Genomic DNA, 16,333 nt, shown 5'->3' on the forward strand with positions numbered 1-16,333 from the left:
CACCCCCAAGTTCACAGTTTATATTAGGGTCCACTCTTGTGTTGTTCATTCTGTGTGTTTGGATAAGTGTATAGTATATAATGGCACTGTCCATCATGACATCATAGGACTATGTTCACTGCCCAACATGAATAAAATTCTCCTACAACACAGCTAATTCTCATTTATGCATTATCTATGGCTGCTTTTATGATACAACAGCTAAGTTGAGTAGCTGCAAGAGACCACACGGCCCACAGAGTCTGATATATTTACAATCTGTCACCTTACACAAAGTTTGCTGGTCCCTGAATTAGCAGATCCTGCTGTAGAATCCTTGGAGAAGGCAATGGCACGCTACTCCAGTACTCTTGCCGGGAAAATCCCATGGATGGAGGAGCCTGGTGGGCTGCAGTCCATGGGGTCGCTAAGAGTCAGACACGACTGAGCGACTTCACTTTCACTTTTCACTTTCACGCATTGGAGAAGGAAATGGCAACCCACTCCAGTGTTCTTGCCTGGAGAATCCCAGGGACGGGGTAGCCTGGTGGGCTGCTGTCTATGGGGTCGCACACGACTGAAGAGTCGGATACGACTAAAGCGACTTAGCAGCAGCAGAAGCAGCAGCTGTAGAATCAGACCTCACCTTGAGGTATCAATATGTAACAAGGTTCATTGAAATTCATGCTACCTCAACCTCACTTCTTCTCTTCATCTCTTACTGATGCACTAATGCCCTAGAGTTGCTATTTCAACTCATTTCTTTGTCTCTATAAGGACCTCCCCATTTCCGTCTCTCTTTACGGACCTCCTCCTTCTCAGCAGGTATCTAATCTCTCATTTTATAAAGAACATCAAGCCTGCACAGTAAGAATGCTTTCAAATTACTTCTCTTACTCTGTTACCCCATGGGAAACCAAAACTATTCAAAAAAACTTACAAGGCCTAATGGTATCTTTAGTATCTGATAAGCTTGTGCTCAAATCCCAGCTCTGCAGTTGCTAATATGTCACTGTGACCCTAGGCAAGACCTCAACCACTAGGTTTTATTGTGTGTATAACTGACTGATGACACCTGGCTTAGAGGGCTGTTGTGAAGGTGAAGTTAAACAACAAGGGCTTGCATAAAAAGGAACGCATCAGTCCTAATGAGGCAGATGAACATAGAGCCTATTATACAGAGTGAAGTAAGTCAGAAAGAGAAAAACATTGTATACTAATGCGTATATAAGGAATCTAGAAATATGGTACCGGTGAACACATTTGCAGAGCAGTAATGGAGACACAAATGTTAATAGACCTATGGGCATGGCTGCGTAGAGGGGAGGAAAGAGAGGGTGGGATGTATGGAGAGATTAATACAGAAAAATATATTACCATACATAAAACAAATGGCCAATGGGAATTTGCTGTATGACTTAGGAAACTCAAACTGGGACTCAATAACAACCTAGAGGGGTGGGATGCAAAGGGAGGATGGAGGGATGTTCAAGTGGGAGGGGACATGGGTAAACCTATGGCTTATTCATGTTGATGCTTGGTAGAAATCAACACAATACTGTAAAGCAATTACCCTTCAATTAAAAATAAATTAAAAAAAAACAACATGGGCTTGGTATAAAGCAGATGCTCAATGACTGTTTTCTTCATTCCACTTGATTCCAAATTACTAATAGATCACATTTGTTACAGAACTAGTAATCTATCAGATACTTCATATTCATTACCTCATTAAATTCTGATAGAAATATCAAGATGGAAGATAAATCGTATGGTTGTTCTACCCAAAATTTCTTCATCAATTATCCCCTTTTCCTCAGTTTTCACCCCGATAACTCTATTTTTCTCTGCACATAGTTATACATATAAACTTCCTCAGTTTTCCTCTCAGCCCTGCCACAATCACAAATTAAGTTCTTGTCTCACCTTCCCTGCAAAAATAAAAAAGAAATCCCACTCACACCTTAACCCTTCGCAACTCGGTTTCTATTTTTTTTTTTTTTTTCTGATCAATCTACTAAAACAGCTATTCCCAATTGGGAACAAATGGTTCCCAAGAAAACCAAAAATTCTTAGCTCTCAAAAATCAGTGGCATTTACTTGGTACTTATTCTGCTTTAGAGTAAATAACATTCTAAACAAGATTAAACCACCATGAAAGCTAAGCTCTCCTTGGCTGCCATAATTCACATTTGTGGTTTCCTTTGCTTATCTGACCACTTCTTTTTAGTCAGCTTCACTGGCTTCTAATCTTCTTTCTCATCCCTTTCTCCTGTCCTCCATACTCTTTTCTCCTTTTATAATTTTACAGTTGACCTTTGAGCATCTGGTGGTGGGTGGGGAAAGGCGTGTGTGTGATTTACATGTAGTTTATAGTTGGCCCTCCACATGCATGGTCGCTCTACATCTACAGATTTAACCAACTACCATGTGGTCTGTAGTGTTTACTATTGAAAAATAACTGCATGTAAGTGGACTTGTGCAGTTCAAACCCATCGAGTTTAAAGGTCAACTGTATTTTCTATGACTTTGGCTTCAACTGCCTGTTTTATACAAATCAAAACTAGCTGTATGTAGCCCTAACATTAAAGTTTTTTATTCTTTTTTCAAATCATAGGCTAAATATCTATTCATATTTCAAATTCAATCAAGAGGAAAACCAAAGATCCCTTAAAATTAAGTCTTTCTCCTGACTTCTCTATTTTGCCAAGTGATGTCATCATTCCCTGAGACTTAAAATCATAGAATCGCTCCTTTCTCTTATCTTTCATTACCTTGACCTCAGCAGCTACCATATGTTTATCTCTAAAATGTTTCCCCTGTCTCCCTGTCCTCAGTTCATCTCCCAATCAATCTTGAATCTATAACAGTTCTGCTTCAGTGAAATTGCCACTGTTAACATCACTAACATCCTCCATGTTGAAAAACCAGCAGTCTTGAATCATTTCAGGACTCCTTTTCCTCTTTGCCTTTGGTTATAGCACTCTTTCTTTCTTGCAAGTCTTCTCCTTTGGTTTCTGGTTTCCTCTACACACATCTCTCTCCTTCCTGTGTAATATCTTACTGTTGAGTTTATCTATCTATTACAGAACTTATTCACATCACACATTTGGCTGAGAGCTCCTTGAGATTAAAAAACTCTATATCTGCCTAACACATAGTAAGCACGAAGTAAACATCTGTTGAATTAATGAGTGAGTAAATTCTGTTTCATTCCATTCCTTCTGTCACTACTCTGATTGAGACTCTAGTTCCCTCTTACCAGGTCTATTTTACAAGTTTCTTAACCAGCTTCCTTACTTTCAACCTACTCCAAACATTTCCAGGTGTGGTTGCCAAGTTAATTTTCCTAATGTAGATGTGTGGAACATATTCTTATCTTACACAAAAACCTTCCAATTGCTCACAGAATTGAACCATACATATGAATTTGGAATTCAGCACCCCACAGTAAAAGTCCAGTGTGCCTTCCATGATCTTTTAAGACTATTGTATAACCCCAAACCTAATATGGCCTTTCACATTCTTTGTGTTTGGTTCCCAAACTCCTTCTGTTGTAATCTTTCATCCTTTCAAGGTCTGCTTTCTCCATAATACTTTTCTTGATCCCACAGGGGTGAATAACTTTTGATCTTTGATATTTTAATCAACATAGGACTATTTATACTACTTTGATGGGTCATAATATTTCCAGCCTATTACTGTGATTAGTGATTGGCCTTATTGAGTGACCTAGCTTGCAAACTTTCTTAGAGCAAGAACTGTGCATTCTTTATTTTACATTCCATCTCATAATGTATTTTCAATGAACTTTTAGTGAATTAATAGTTGGTTAGCTATATATATTAAATACTTTGCATTTAATTATCTCCTATCTAAAACACTTTCCCTTAATTCAAGAAGCAAGTTTCTTCATCAGCAAATAGGGCATGCTGAATGTGATTATTTCTAGGTGCACTCAGATTCAATACCCTCTTTCCTTCTGAGTCATATTTGATCAGCCTATTTTCTTTAAAAAAATTTTTTTTAAACTCCCCTTAATGCTCCAGCTCATCTCTAACTTTGACCTAAACCCTTTGACCCAAACACTTCCCCAGTGAAGCTGCTTGAAATAACTGCCCATGGAATGGATGCAGTCTCCTCTCGCACACTTCCTACCCTCTTCTTAGCCTACCACAATCTGGTTTCCACATCATCCCTCTACCCAAAATGCTTTTGCAAAGTCAATCACAATCTCTCTGTTGCTAAATACAGTGTGCTGTTCTCAGTCCTTAACATACTTGACACTTCAGTTCTAAGATGGTCCCAAGTTTTTGTCTTGAGCCCCAAACTCAACTTGAGCTCCATATTTATAGATCCCATTGTTTGCAAAGACACCTTCAACTGAATGTTAAACCCAGTAGAGTGCTCAATAATATTAATTGAATGGAGAATACCTCCCAAGTCTGCTCTTCTTGGTCTAGGTAAGCATTTCTTAGCCTGTTTCATCCTGTACCCTCTTTATTATTAGAATATAAAATCTGATGGCCCCTCAGTACCAAACACATTCTGACACAGCTGCCCACCTTTCACCCAGAAGTTTTTGCAGCTTGAGCATGATTGTACATTTCCATCAGACCAAGATGATCCTGTGGAGCATTAGCTTCTGGTGTTTAAACTATTAAAATAATAGTACTTGTTGAATTTTCCAAATGTAAAATTATACTGTAATATTAAATGTATTCATAGAATTTTTGAAACAGTATACAGCCTCTGGAAGATTCTGCTGCCCATAGTGGGTTGAAGTTACATTTCCCTTCCTACTGCTCATCCCCCCAGTTGACAACCCCAGGGTTAGAAGCTCTTTAATACTGAGCAAAGCTAAAAAATTGTGCAACATTTGGTTATAAAGAGCTTAAGTGTTTTTGACCTCTGAATATTTGGGGCATTTTCCATTTCTTTCCCTCATCTTCTGTCCTCTAACCTCTGTTCATACTTCTAACCCCTCCTTTTATTTTTCTTATTTTCACTGCATTGGTCATGGATTGTGCTATCCCTGTGGACAGCTGGACATTTCTTTTTTGGGAGGCCAGAAAAGTAACTTGTCGGTTTAGGAATTTTCTATGAATAAATGCAAGTGACCACGTCCTTGGTTATACATGGAAGTCCAAAAAAAGAAAAAATTTCTGAGTTGCTTTGGGGAAGTCATCCAAGCATTGTTGAGAAGAGAGGCCTTCTTTCCAGATCTGGATTCCCAAGCAAACAAGAGAAATTCACTGAATTCATGCATAAGCCATAGCTGAATTCACATTTTTTGCACAGCAGAAACTAGAGGGGAAGTCTTAACATTCCTTCTGCTCACATCTTTATTTCACTGTGTCCTGCTTGCCCCTATCTTAGAAATGTTAAAATTGCTAAACTATAGGATAAAGTGCTTTGCCCTTCCTTCAGTTTATGAAAGAAATTGAAAATAACTTTGGGCTATTTTTTTCACAGTACATTTTTGCCATTTAACCTATATATTTACCCTCATTGAGCTAGCTTATATATGTTAAGAAAGCTTTCAATGAAGGAAACTAAACATTATTAAATCTGTTTTTGTAACTGTCTTATTGTAAGAAAAAAACTACAATCTTGCTCTTGGTTTTGGAGCATTTTATAAGGAGTCTATGAATATCAAAAGGCATTTCTTTTAGCCTTCAATTTCCTCTTTGAAGGACATACTCATTAGACTATCACAACATAGGCAGGCAATCTTGAATGGCTGACAGATTGGACATCTTTGCCTAAGAGTTACACTGTTGACAGTCAAGTTTAAGGCTCCAAGAACCTTATAACACCAATTGCTTAAGCCAAAAAGCAGAAGCAAAGACCTAATCAACTTAAGAGAAAACCTATGCAGAAAGTATATGAGTGTGTGGGCAAAAGACTGCTAAAAGCTTTCTAAACCTGGTTTTTCAAAAGGGTTTGTCAAGTGTTTCTCAATTCTCGCTCCACGCCCCAAACTCCAAATTACATGTGTTGAGCCATTATAGTTAATGCATGCACTACTTCCTTAAAATTTTCTAAAAGAGGCCAAACTGATAAAAGCCCTTGTACCTAATCATGTGATTTCATGTATTCTCGCAAGTCTATACTTTTGTGGTGTTAAAGCTCCGGACTTGGTTTCGGTGTCAGTGCCCTCTTTCTAGGCATTAACTTTCTATTATCATTTAAGTAGATTCTTCATTGATCATTTAATGTGCATATTAAGAATATAGTTTCTATTGCAGTATACAGTAGAATTTATGATACACAACTGAAAAAAGAGACTCAAATTCATGTCCAGCATATTACTAAACGAGTTATTTCTCCCTCTTCTATTTCTTTTCTCAGTCTTAATATTGTCCTTTCCTCCATCATTAACTTTCTGCTCAAAGTTCCATACAGATTAGCAAGGTTTGAGTTTTGCTTTAGCACCCTGGACTCATCCCCATGGGCAGCAACAAGCAAATGTGCGTGAAATTCCTTTTATGTCCTAGAATCATGGAGGCTGTCCTCTGCATCCTCCAAGAAGTCCTACTGAAAAATACTGTTTTCATAACTAAGTGCCTGACAAGCTAAGATACTGATATTTTTTTTCCCTCATGGAAAACGTGTAATGGTTTTTTTTTTCAATTGCTACATAATTCTCAAGACTATTAAGTAGGATAAGAACTACTACCTGGAAGACTTTGAGGGTGTGCTAAGCAGATCAATGGGCTTAGATATCCATCTTTAGTTTTAGGAGCTGGGCGAGTCAATGTGCTCCTGCATAATAGAGGTATGAGTAATTTAAAGATGGAAAGAGAAGGCGGGAGCCAGGGATAGAAGAGCTAGGGAAGCTGGGTAAAGTATGAGGGAAGGGCCAGAGAAGAACCTTCAGTGTTGGCAAACGAACACACTTTGCAGACCAGAATGTTTGAGTGGTTTGACGTGAGATATACATATAAACTATTCCCCTCATTTTTCCCTCAGTAAAATCTTCACTGCTCGCTCACTCTTCTGTGAAAGAGGGTTCTATTGGTGAACATAAGGAAAAGTTGATATCTGTGACTGTGGGTTGACCTTGGACAAAACCAGAAAGAGGTTATGCATGTGGCAGAGACAGCAGGGTCAGCTAATATCCGTGTTACCCCAAGAAGGCCCAGGTATCAGAGAGAAATTGTACAAATCTTAACTATGTTGAACTGGTTCAGGGTGATTTTCATGTCCACTATATCCTTCTACTTTTCTGTATATTCATTCTATTAATTTTCGACAGTTTGATATTGAAACACCAACTAAAAATCTTAATTTATCTGCTTAAGAAATAATTGTATTATATAGTATAACTATATCTAACTTTGTTCTGTATTTTCCAAGTCTCAGGTAAATGTGTTAATATACTTTCATAACTTAAAAAAGAAAGAGCAAAAAAAATCAGACTGGGACTTAATCCACATAGTCACATACTGCCTATATTAACAGTCACTGCATCTTTCTGATCCTGCAGTATCTCCACTATAAAATGGGCGTAATGATAGCAGGCTTTGGGGTTTTCAGAAGGATTACGGCTAAAATGTACAAAATACTCACTATATGGAAGTTACTTTTTTAATGATGTTTTTTCCCATTTTTGCTGTAGCTGCTGAAAACCCTGAATCAAGTCCATGACTCAAAAAAATAAAAACAAACAAAAATTGAAATGTAGTCTTCAGATGTATTGTATGTTTCTTCCTGAGTTTTAAACTAAATTTTATTTTTTCTACTCATAATTATATACTCATCCTATATCTATTCTGTTGTATTACAATCTGCAGCAAAACCCTTGTAAAAAGTGGTATTAAAGAATTTCTATCATCCTCCCCAGATCCCCATAGTGAATTTTAGCACATGAAGGGAATTGGAGCATGTTAAATGCATGCTTCTTCCATGTTAAATGCTGCTGCCCTGCCTATAATTTCATGGAGTTGTATGACCAATACTTGGAGTGACCATGGCATTGATTAAAAGCTGTCCCAAACTGTCTTGCCTTGTCCCCGTTATTATCTAGCATTGGCTCTAGCAATGAGGCATCATCTGTGGAAACTTGGTTTTATCTTCTTTATCTTTGCATCACTACCAACTAAGCTGATCAGACCCAACCATCACAATCACGCCAAAATGCCTGCCCCATCCATAGGAGGCAAGAAAAGAAACAAGCAACAGATAACATTTCTATCACACCTGAGAGAAGCAAGGCCCAAAAATGCCAGTGATCAGTCCATCATCAATACAAAACTGCAATTAAAACCCAGCCAATCACCTTCCTGCATTCTCAGCACTACAGAAGGTGAGTGCTTAACACACTTGTTTACTCAGGCAATCCATAGCTTGTCAGGACATCAAGTCATGGGCACATTTATTTGATTCTACTGAAGACAATAGCATCTGATGACACAGCTTATGCAGGGGCCAGAGCCCCCACCCTGGAAAGATTAGAGCTATACAAGCTTCATCTCCACCTTTGAAATTTATTGCTAGTTCACGAAAGCATCAAAACCTCAATACCATCACTGTAATGGAAAGGTAGCATCCAGTTCCTAGTGCAAAACCCAAGGAAGTTTTAATTTTACACAAAAGAAAACAGAACTTTAAAATAAATCTCAGGTGCTTCAGAGTTCTGACAAATGTGTGCCCTTTTCCTTTCCTCTGATAACTTCTGAAGACAGCACAAAGACCAAAGTTTCTAAACTTTCCAGAAGTGGGTTTTCGCTTGTTTGTCTTTGGTTTTGTTTTGGCTTAGCAAATAGTACAGCATACGGCATATCATTTGTTATATCCAGGAACAGAAGGCTGTAAGCAAAAGACTTGCTTGCCCCAGTGGTTAGCTGGGAAATACCATGCTCTCCAATTTCCCCAAATCCAGGTGTTTACAGAACAGTGTTTATACCTATGTTGAGGGAAAGAGGAAACACTCATTTCTCCACTAGCAAGAGCTCTAGAGCAGGCAGTCCTTGACAAACCAAGCAAACAGGAACCTTCGCTGAATTTCAGACTGGATTATGTATTCCTTAGCAAGTCTTCACCGTCATCATTCTTTACAACTACACCAAAACAAATTACCTCTAGCCCTTACCACAAGTACTTCAAGATAACATACAAGAGCAATTTTGCAAAATGCTTACAAGATTGACTAGACATGAAATTAGTAAGTAAAAGACAAAGTATTATTGTTCAGGTACCAATTTGGCTTAGCAATAAAACTAAAATGACATCTAAATAATAAACTTACTCTTTAAGAACTAGCAACAATCTTTACCAAACAAGTTTAATTTTTAGAAAAAGGAATGAAATCAATATTATAAGAAAAATCTGTGTAACTGTTACCATTAAATACATCTTTCAAACAAAAGCTCTTTTATGTTGAGCTTCTCTATCAGTCTGAGATCACAGGCAGTGATTACAATGGTACAGTACAGAAGGTCTAGAACATGATGGTGTCTATGTAGATGACACAAAAATTCAACTTGCTTTCACAGGAAAAAACCACTTAGATGCATGAAAAAGTGTGCCAATTAGTTTTACTCTTCTCCCTCCCTCCCACCCCTCAGGTTTTAATCATCTGTTTTGTAGCAACTGTTGTAAATTATGGGTAACAACAACCTTGGAACTTCAATTCCAATACAAACCAATACCCACTGCCACCGTCTTGGCAGTCTGCCATGCATGCTATTTTACGGTTAGGCATTAGGAGGCAGCAAATGGCTCAAAACTGCAGGCAAAGATAAATGAGTAGGAAGTTGGAAAAGAGACCCAAAGCAGCAAAAACATAGAAAACAGATTTCATCTTAAATACAAACTTCCAGGAATTTAGATTTGCTATGAGGAATAGTTAGAAGTGAAAGTGTTTGGCCCTCATAGAGACCTCTGTGAAACCTTCTGGATCCTACTTCCCATTTCATCATCTCTAAGAAACTGGTTACCTTAAGGGTTAAACAACATAGGTCTCGGTTTCATTTAAACTTGTTTTCTGGCTTCAGAGAGAAAGGTCTCAGGGTTGCCTGTGTGGAATTCTCAGGTCACACTCGGGTTGGCAGTGCCCACACTAATGCAGATACTGTTCATCTAGGAGACATTAGAACTGATGCTGCCCCATATCCCTTTGTTCCAATTTAAAGTATTTACATATTTTAAATATGCACCATAGTTATGTAAAAATGCCAATGCTCCATGTATGTTTAAAAAAAATACTTGTGACATGTGCTTTCATTAAAAGTAACATGTCTTTAAACAACACATGCCATTATTTTTAGAAAGCTGAAAATAGACTTTTCACTTTTCTTAAAAAGGGATAATCTCTCTCAACAAAGCTCATTGCAATTATAATGCTTTATTAAATTACAGGAAATGTAATTTAAAGAGCCTTAAAAATGTTTGATTAGTTTATAATATCAAAACAACTCTTGCCTTTCTCTCTGGATATTTACTTTAAAGAAGTAAGCTCATGTAGCTTACACAAGAATTTTATTTCAAGCACAAGTAGAAAGGGCATGATTGATAGGAGTCAGAACTATAAATGTGTGAGGAAGACTGTGTGGTACATGGAGAAAAGACAGTTTTCTATCTTTCATCTCCAAGATAGTTCCCTGCAATTTTGTGCATTGTTTCTTGAATTGTTGTGCTAAGAATGCATACATTACATGCCACACAAAACTTAGCTATTACAGAATACACAGAGTAAAGTAGTAGTGAAAAAGATACTCATCAGCACAATATTGTGATAAACAGTTAAATCGAACCAAAAGTCATTCACATCAAATAACGCAAATGCTGCACAAAACGTATTTTCCTTCTGAGCATGCATGCTGATTCCAAACTCCTCCAAAAACCGAATTTCAGCTTTACTATGTTTAACTATTAACAGTAATTGAAAAAAATATCACACATTACTTACTATTTTGAAGACATCTATGCCACCCTTCTGAATTCAAAGGGGTGAAGAGGAATCACTGCCACGAGGAAATCTATCAGGCAAAAGGAGAGAAAAATAGCAAATATTAGTTGTCTGAAAATTAGCATCTTCAGGTTTTCTTGAAGTACTTCCCAAAGGATCCCAAACCAGTGAAGAAAAAGTTGGAGAAAAACATCACACACATCACCAGCCGACTTTCTCCACAAACCCATGCAGCTCCAAACTTTAAAGGCTAAATTGTTGAGCATCCTGAGTGAGCAAATATCCGACTTCCGTATCACTGGTTACATACACAATTTCAGTAAGACGAATGCATCTCCAAAATTGTGGTTACTTTAAAGTATTATCCAGATTTCCCCCTGTTTCTCTCCCTTTCTCTCTTTTCCATTCACATTTTTCTTCCTACAAATGCACATAGGTCTGTTCTTCCTTGTACCCGAGTCAGGCCTGGCTTTGAAATGCATTTCAATCTCTCAACACAGACTGCTTTCATTGCATTTAGAGTCCCACTAAGGCCCAGCTTTAAAAGCTACTGATTCTTTTTTTCTTTAGCCTTCCTCACAAAGGAAGGGTATTTTGTAAATTACCAGCTCGTTCAGATCAACAAAAGGTACTTTCATAGAAAGCCCCATTTGATTTTGCTCAAATTTGATTACAAGGATGGAGAAAAGGAAAGGAAGTCAAAAAGAAAAACCCCAGATGGCTTTTTCATTCATCTCAGTGAATGAGCTTTATCTGTGCCTTTTGAAACTGTAGCAGTGGAAAAGCATTTCTGTTGGCTTAAAAAACTTGACAAAAATTATTGGTTTGCCATTTCTCATGTAACAGCCATTGGGAACTGGATGAAAAGACTTTTTCATGGGATCGCCTGCTTGGATCAAAATAATGGAGATTAGGTATTTCATTATAAATTACAGTGGGAGATAGAGCAGGCTGTCATATTAATAGCAACCTGCTCATGGCCTTCAATGGTAGCTATTCTCCTAGACAAAGGACCAAGGGGGTTGTCTATTGAACTTGTACTTTAGGCCTGATCAATTTTCTATCATCAAGGCAAAAGGTGAGATGACTAACAAAGGAATTCACACATGAGTGACCTCATAAGCCTACAGATAAAACAGCTTAAAGAAGCAAAATACATCCTGAAATTATGGATGATAAACTATATAAAGAAGAAGACAGAGTGTGAGAGTGAGAGAGGAAAGAGCAATGGTCTGTAATTCTCCTCTCTTCTTGGCCAAATGGACACATTAAAAGCTACTTGTTTTCAGCTGCAGATAATTGCAACGTTTGGTTTGCAGTGGTCTGCTTTAAATCCTTCAGCTGACTTCTTTTTTTTCTTCAGCACAGCTCCAGTCATTTCATTCACTATTAACAACAGCATTGTGTTCAAGACAAAGCTTCAACCAAGAGTCACACTTAAAAATAAAAACTAGAAAGAATCCCAAGCAGCACAGGCTTTAAGATATTACACAGCTGAACGTGCGTTTGTTATTTTGCTCCAGGTTACCAGCCTCTTGCCTGCCTCTCCGTGTGCACGTTTTTCTTAGATTTTAAATCATTTGAAGTCTAAGCTGGACCTGTGACTAAAAGAAATAGAATCTTAATGAAGCCTAATGAAACATGTGATTCTATGAAGATTCTTTTGAAGAAGAGTGATGATAAAATACAAATCAAAGAAGCAGTGTAGGAAAGGTGATTGATTTTCATCCAACCACAAGGAATAATTTAGATTCCCCATTGAAGTTGCCCAGATCACTGTAGAAATTGCTAAAATCTTCTTCCCTATTATACTTGCAAGGAAATTTCAGCTTCTCTTTAAAAAAATAATTGGAATTTCTTCCTGCTAGTCTTAGTGTTCCTTGAATTCAGGATGACAGTAGAGAATTCATGTCTCAGAGAGATAAAACCTGGGTTACTAAAGGTTATTATTACCTGGAAATGCAGATACATGTAACACTTTCTGCATATCACATAAAGCAAATGAAAAGCAAAAAGACATGTGAGCAGGATATATTTTTACTGTGCTATTTTTTAAACCAAAAGGTAGTATAAGATCATTAATATAAAAGGGCTTCCAACTGCCTGAAAGCTTGAGAAAGAACCGTAAATATCAAAAATTTGACAGCAGCTGTCAAAATAAGGCTACATTTTGAAAGGCACCCTTGACAGGTGTAATGACCCCCAAATCCTGGGCACAAGCAGTCTGAGTATACACTCATATATAAAGTAGTAATGACATACAGAAGGTCCCTTGTGTAAAGATCAAGAAAACAAGGTTATAGTATTATCTGAGGCATATACCCAAATGATTCATTTGGATAAAATTTTGCCTCCTTTGTTTTTAGGGGACCCTTGATCCTTCAGCTATTTTAACCACTCAGAGAGACCATAACTTCAAGGCAATACAAGAGGCTCTAAATTACACTGGTGGAAGTCAGTGTGCCTGCAAGCTCTTCCCACTATTGGTGTAAATGGAAATGGATATGAGCTTTCCAAAGGGTAAACTGGACAGCATTCTTCAAGAGTTTGAAAGCCTTCATAACTCTTCATCCAGTTATCCCATCTCTAGGAATCTTCCTAGTACAAACTATCAGAAATGCAGATAAAGATTTTTTTCCACAAAGATAATTATACAATGAGTCAGACAGTTATAGGATAGCGATTAGGACTTCAAGTTGTAGAGCCAGACTTGCTGAGTTCCAATTTAACTTCGCCAGCTTCCAATGACAACCTCATGACTTTCATTACTAACCTCTCTATGCCTCAGTTTTCTCATCTGTAAAGTGGGGATCTCAAAAGTATATTACAAAAATTAAAAGAGTTAATATATATAAAGCACAAAAGCTGTGGCTGAAACATCATAAGTACTAAGTAGGTATTAGATATTTTTATTATAAATGCTTAAATTTGGAAATTATCAACTAAATTGTGATAAATACAACAGAATGTAGTATGCCCATTAGAGGTCCTTTTCTTACTGACATGGGAAAATATTCATACTAACTGAAAAGTTAAGGATATAAAGGATATATTAAAAATATATATATACAAATTAAGGATATAAAGCTCCATATATTACGTGATTTCAAATATGTATATTTGAAATAGGCTTCCTTGGTGGTTCAGACGGTAGAGAAGGCAGGAGACCTGGATTTGATCCCTGGGTCAGGAAGATCCCCTGGAGAAGGAAATAGCAATCCCCTCCAGAACTCTTGCCGGGAGAATCCCATGAGCAGAGGACCCCGGTGAGCTACAGTCCATGGGGTTGCAAAGAGTTGGAGACGACTGAGAGACTAAGCACACAGATTTGATATATATAAATATATGTATATAAATATATATAAATACATATATTTATATATGTATATATTTGATATATATAAATATATGTATATATAAATGTATGTGTTTTATATATATAATATAGATATGTACATTAAAAGTGGCGATAGTATTTATTCTCAGATAATGTAATTTCAAGTGACATTTATTTTCTTTTTACATTTCAATTTTTAAAGGAAATTAAACATTTTTTTAACTCTTATTTTTATGAGTTGGTTTATGAAGGAGGAGGAAAACTAGGAGGAGCACCAAACCACAAGCAGTATTTATGAAATAGAGGTAGGCCAGGCTAAGGGGAGGGCTTCCCAGGTGGTGCTACGTGGTAAAAAACCCACCTGCCAATTCAGGAGACATAAGAGATGCCAGTTTGATCCCTGGGTCAGGAAGATCTCCTGGGAGAGGGCATGGCAACCCATTCCAGTATTCTTGCCTGGAGAATCCCATAAACAGAGGAGGAGCCTCGTGGGCTACAGTCCATAAGGTTGCAAAGAGTCAGACACTACTGAAGCAACTTAGCACAGCACACAGGCTAAGGGGGAAGTTAGAATCTATGCCAAAGCCTGCTTCAGTGTTTAGCACTAAGATAAGGAAATGAGATATGCTTCCACAACTGGGAATTGCTAAGCTTAAAGTTTAAAATACAAACAAAATCCAAACATAATGGATCCACAAAAATTCCTGCCCCAAGGAGCTGTCAGTACAAAGGCATCAGACAACAGGGGAAGATAGGCATGTACCAACATATACAGATTCTGTGCAACACAGACAACTGAGATCCAATCAGTTAGGGGCAGAAGACAAAGCCAAAGACTCCTAAGAAGTTTCAACAGGGCCCAAGTAGTAACCTAATCTGTTGCAGGTGAAGCTAAATATAGAGACTTGCAGGTTGCAGCCAAGGAAATGCTTCTCTATGGCAAATGTCTAGAAAAGGAGAGTAAAGACCAAGAGGTAGGCACTTGGCCTTTTTCTCCTTGTACCCATGGGGAGCCATAACATAAACACAGGAAGGGAGGTACATAGAAGAGCAGACCTTACCGCTTACCCCTGTTAATTGCTCAGTCAAGCTTGAACTGGGTGGGGGCGGGGGACGGGGGCGAGGGAAGGGAGGGAAAGTAAGAAGCCTAGAGTATTTAACTGGGTGCACCAGAATTTAGCAACAATATGTGACTGGAAAGTTATGGAATATCCCAAGATGTTATTAACTTCCAGGAACATGACAGAGCATAGTTGAAGGTGCAGAGAAGAGAACTAAATACAGATTACTCGGTATAGGAGTTACATGTATATTATGCCTTGGTTACAAGGAAAAAACAATGGCAGTTTAAGTGCTAGACTTTGCAAGAAATTTCTGTTAATAAAAAGAAAACTTCTAGAATATGGAAGTGCCATACTAGCAATTCCACTTCTGGGTATACATCCAATTACGTATACTGCTACTGCTGTTGCTGCTGCTAAGTCGCTTCAGTCGTGTCCGACTCTATGCGACCCCATAGACGGCAGCCCACCAGGCTCCCCCGTCCCTGAGATTCTCCAGGCAAGAACACTGGAGTGGGTTGCCATTTCCTTCTCCAATGCATGACAGTGAAAAGTAAAAGTGAAGTTGCTCAGTCATGTCCATGGTGCTATTACCTTATATGCTTCAGTAAGGCATAGCTGTGTTGACAACAGGGAAGACCATGTGAAGAATAAAACAATGAGCTTGAAACTCAGACAGAAGGGTTTTCCCAGGGACTTGGTGGCCAATTCATTTACAAAGAGCACATAACCAACATTACCATTCATGTTGGTAAATAATCTAAATAATTATCCTTAATCTGTCCACATATCAGCCTGGCTCCCTTTCAAGGCATGTTGATACATATAGTGCCTTTCTGCAAATTAATGAAAGATGTTTCCTCTGGGAGGATGAGTTATTAAATGGCACCCTCCTCCCCACCCCAGGGCATACACTGGATCAGCATAACTCCTGGCTAGATTTTACCCCCTATTTGCCGCTCTGGCATCTCAGTGAAGTGTACAAATTTTAAAAGTGACTCAACATAGCAAGCCCCTAAAATAGACAAGAGTTCCCTAAAA

General features: G+C 38.0%; 1 long non-coding RNA gene across 7 annotated transcripts in view; it reads right to left on the minus strand.

Annotated features, from left to right (window-relative positions):
* The window catches only part of LOC112585561, a 385,559-nt gene that overhangs the window by 283,157 nt on the left and 86,069 nt on the right, over positions 1–16,333 (minus strand). For all 7 annotated transcript variants that reach the window (XR_006551647.2, XR_006551645.2, XR_006551652.2 and 4 more), the window contains exon 2: positions 10,895–10,964. This is a non-coding gene — a long non-coding RNA (uncharacterized LOC112585561). The remainder of the gene's footprint in view (positions 1–10,894; positions 10,965–16,333) is intronic.

Source organism: Bubalus bubalis, chromosome 1 (assembly GCF_019923935.1).
Source record: "Bubalus bubalis isolate 160015118507 breed Murrah chromosome 1, NDDB_SH_1, whole genome shotgun sequence".
Lineage (NCBI taxonomy): Eukaryota > Metazoa > Chordata > Mammalia > Artiodactyla > Bovidae > Bubalus > Bubalus bubalis.